Source organism: Schistocerca cancellata, chromosome 2 (genome assembly GCF_023864275.1).
Source record: "Schistocerca cancellata isolate TAMUIC-IGC-003103 chromosome 2, iqSchCanc2.1, whole genome shotgun sequence".
NCBI lineage: Eukaryota > Metazoa > Arthropoda > Insecta > Orthoptera > Acrididae > Schistocerca > Schistocerca cancellata.
Genome location: NC_064627.1, coordinates 559,030,420 through 559,033,942, shown reverse-complemented (window position 1 = coordinate 559,033,942; position 3,523 = coordinate 559,030,420). Strand labels below are relative to the sequence as shown.

The 3,523-nt window shown below is 38.5% G+C and overlaps 1 long non-coding RNA gene across 1 annotated transcript; it reads right to left on the bottom strand.

Moving 5' to 3' along the window:
* Positions 1–904: 904 nt before the first annotated feature.
* LOC126146804 (uncharacterized) lies at positions 905–1,667 on the bottom strand. The gene is made up of 3 exons (XR_007529774.1): positions 1,571–1,667; positions 1,214–1,324; positions 905–1,054 (listed from the first exon to the last, which is right to left on the bottom strand). It is a non-coding gene; the product is annotated as an uncharacterized LOC126146804 (long non-coding RNA).
* Positions 1,668–3,523: the final 1,856 nt, after the last annotated feature.

The following is a 3,523-nucleotide window of genomic DNA, read 5'->3' as shown; positions in this document are numbered from 1 at the left end:
CATTTTGAGATACAGAGTCGTAAAGTTAAATGAGCGCTGACAAATCTGCATTTGAGATACCAGAAATATTCAAGCATATGGCTTCTTGCTAGAGATGAACCTTTATTTATGTTTGTTTGGATCACTAATTTCAGAAGCATTATAGACAGAAAAGTGGAGCTAATGGACTTGTACCACTATTGAAATAAGCCCTTCATATTATACGACGACATGCACATTCAGCATCAGTTATGGTTGGTCAAATACTGCTGTGACTCTGAATGTATTATATTAATAAGAAGCAACATTGCCTTTTTCTTCTGAAAATATCAAGTAACGTAACAAATGTGTTTGATTCTGCTTCCAATATGACAGTTTTGGTTAATACTCCACATGCCTACAGGACTTTGCAATGTTAACACAGCACAACTCAGACATCTGTATAAGTGTAGAGAAATGAAAACAGTCATATGAATGCCTCACTTTTGTTCCGATACAGTTCAAGACTCGGGAGAAAAGTTTTACACCTGGTGTTCTACATGGCAACTTCACACACAAGAACTTTTTGCCGACACTACTACCACCTACATAAGTAAGCTTTTCCTGTGTTACTTTCAAGTAATGCACTTAAGCTATTCCTGATTTAACTGGAAGATCTGTACTTCCCACTTTCATATCAACAGCCTCAAAATGCATATTGTAGACTTCGGGATATGTTACAGGTCAGTGTCACACCAAGATTGTGGAGAAAGGGGGGGGGGCGGCATGTCACTCTCCAACAAGTGTTTACCAATAAGTAAGTGGCGGAAAATTATGGGTATAGGACGGCTTAAACATGTGGAAAATGAGATTTTTATAATTCACTCACTGTATTTGACATTTATTATTCCTTTAAAATTGCACAACAACTTCAGTAAAACACAGTTTAATCATTCACACACTTATTTCACAATTATTTCACTTTTAAACTGCAAATCGTCTAAGAGCTGTCTTGAATCTTCAAGAGTCTCTCTCAAAAACAGCCTTGATGTGGATAGATACGTACAGCAACCAGTAATCAGAGTCAGAACTGTGTCTGCAAAAACACAGGGATTATTAAACAATTTTTGCTGTCATTAATTACTAGCAATATAATTGACAGAGTAGATTGCTAATATTTGCTATAATGAATATCACATTTGCAAGAACGATCTCACTGAAGTAATTAAGTCCATCGAAACGCTTAGAAACTAACCTCTCGTCTGACGAAAACGGTCTAAAGACGCTGTGGCAATTTCTTCAGATCTGTTGACAATGATATTTTGAGTTATCACTTTACTGAGTGACTGAAATGTAGTTCAGGTACCTGTGAACATAACAATATGTTAGAATTCATTTTCTAAATACGAACTATTACTGTACTGTACAGCTACTTACATATTAATTACACTATTAATATAGTGGGAGATGAAGGAACTTGCACAGGATAGAGTAGCATGGAGAGCTGCATCAAACCAGTCTCAGGACTGAAGACCACAACAACATTAATATTTTCACAGTTGTTTCTTTAATACAAAATTAAAGCCAACAGAAGAAAAAACGTAAAACATACTTGCCAATGACAGATTTGTTGAGATGCAATTTTCTGTGTTGACAGATGTAACTTTTTCATATGGTGGTAAGTCGCAGGAATCACAGAAATCGCAGAAGTAGCAGAAGTCACAGAAATCGCAGAAGTAGCAGAAATCGCAGAAGTAGCAGAAGTCACAGAAATCGCAGAAGTAGCAGAAATCGCGGAAGTAGCAGTGGCGGAGAGAAACACGACATATGTTCCTTAACTGCGACTCTTAACTGCGACAAATCACAGTTAAGATAACAGATACTGAAAAGTAGCATTCACAGAAATCACTGATATCGGAAAATCGCAGTTCAGCCCATCACTATTTAGGGGTAATATTCTACGTCATCGTGACGTAAATAACTAAATCGACTAAATGAGTACGTATATCGATCTTTGCAGTTGTACCGATAACGTCAAAGCTAAATGTAAATACATGTGTATTGTGTACAAAGCATGGAGGTAAGAATACCTCCATGGTACAAACGAAGTGGCAGGAGTTGTGTGATATGCTCATCCCAGCCGAATAAATTATTAAATGTAAATAACCTAAATCGACTAAATGAGTACGTATATCGATCTTTGCAGTTGTACCGATAACGTCAAAGCTAAATGTAAATACATGTGTATTGTGTACAAACCATGGAGGTAAGAATACCTCCATGGTACAAACGAAGTGGCAGGAGTTGTGTGATATGCTCATCCCAGTTGAATAAATTGTTAAATGTAATCCCAACAGTTTGCGATGTTATTGTGTATTTTTGAACGTAATTAATGTCTGAGCGAAGGAGCCATAACGAAATAAAAAAAGCTTGTCATTCTTTTTAAATCCGATAAAGCGTGTCGACAGAAAAGTGAAGTAATTAATTATTCATCTGCAATCCAAAGAATGTGGGATGTTATTGTGTGTTTCATGAACGTAACGAATATCAGAATGAAGGAATCATAACCATCACGCTAGGTGAGGAGAGCCCTACGTCATAGTGACGTAGGCACGCGTCATCATGAGTTTCACGAGTTGTCCTATCGACTGTTGTGTGCATTCTGTATATATCGACTGTTGTGTGCGTCTTCAATCTGCATTGTTATTTGCATGGAGGTGTTATTTGCATGGAGGTATAAGGAGGTTATTTGTTTATGTGCTTTCATTGTTTTATTGTCCGGTGTTGCTAGCGTGTACGTCGTTCTGAACATGGGCTCTAACGGAGATGAGAGAACTTTCATGCAGATCCATGAAGATGGTATGAAAGATTTCACTGTCTTTCGTAATTGATTTACAACATGTGCGTTCTGTAACCCAATGCATAAGCTAAGTAGGTGTCCTAAGTTCAAATATAGCGACACTGCTAGCAGAATAGACTTCGTGAACAGACAAAAACTTTGTTTCAGCTGTATGGGCTCGAATCATAGGCAGAAGGCATGCCGTGCTGGCAACTGCCTAATTTGTAACAGGCACCACAACACATTATTGCACAAGGGACAAGCCAGCAATAGTGACAGTAGAAACCAAGAAACGGATATACAACAAGAGCAAACATACAACACAGTGAAAGGAGGCCACCAACGTGAAGAAGTGTTTTTATCTACTGGATTTGTATACATCGCCGACAAAAATAGGAAGATGTACAAACGCAGGGCAATTCTTGACGGTGCCTCACAAATGAACTTTATATCTAGGAGCTTAGCGGATCGGGTGGGACTATAGCTCAGTCGGCATCCTATACCAATGAGTGGCATCAGCGATGTTCAAATAGTAGAATCGTCGCACGTTTGCAGTGTGTACATTTCATCAAAAGTTGCTGACTACGGCACACATACTGTCTGTGCATTATTACAGCATATAACAGGGCCACTCCCAATAGCATCCCTTGAAGCCTCCACCTGGCAGCTTCCTAAGCACGTAAGGTTAGCAGACCCATCATTTAACAAACCTGGTGAGATTGATGA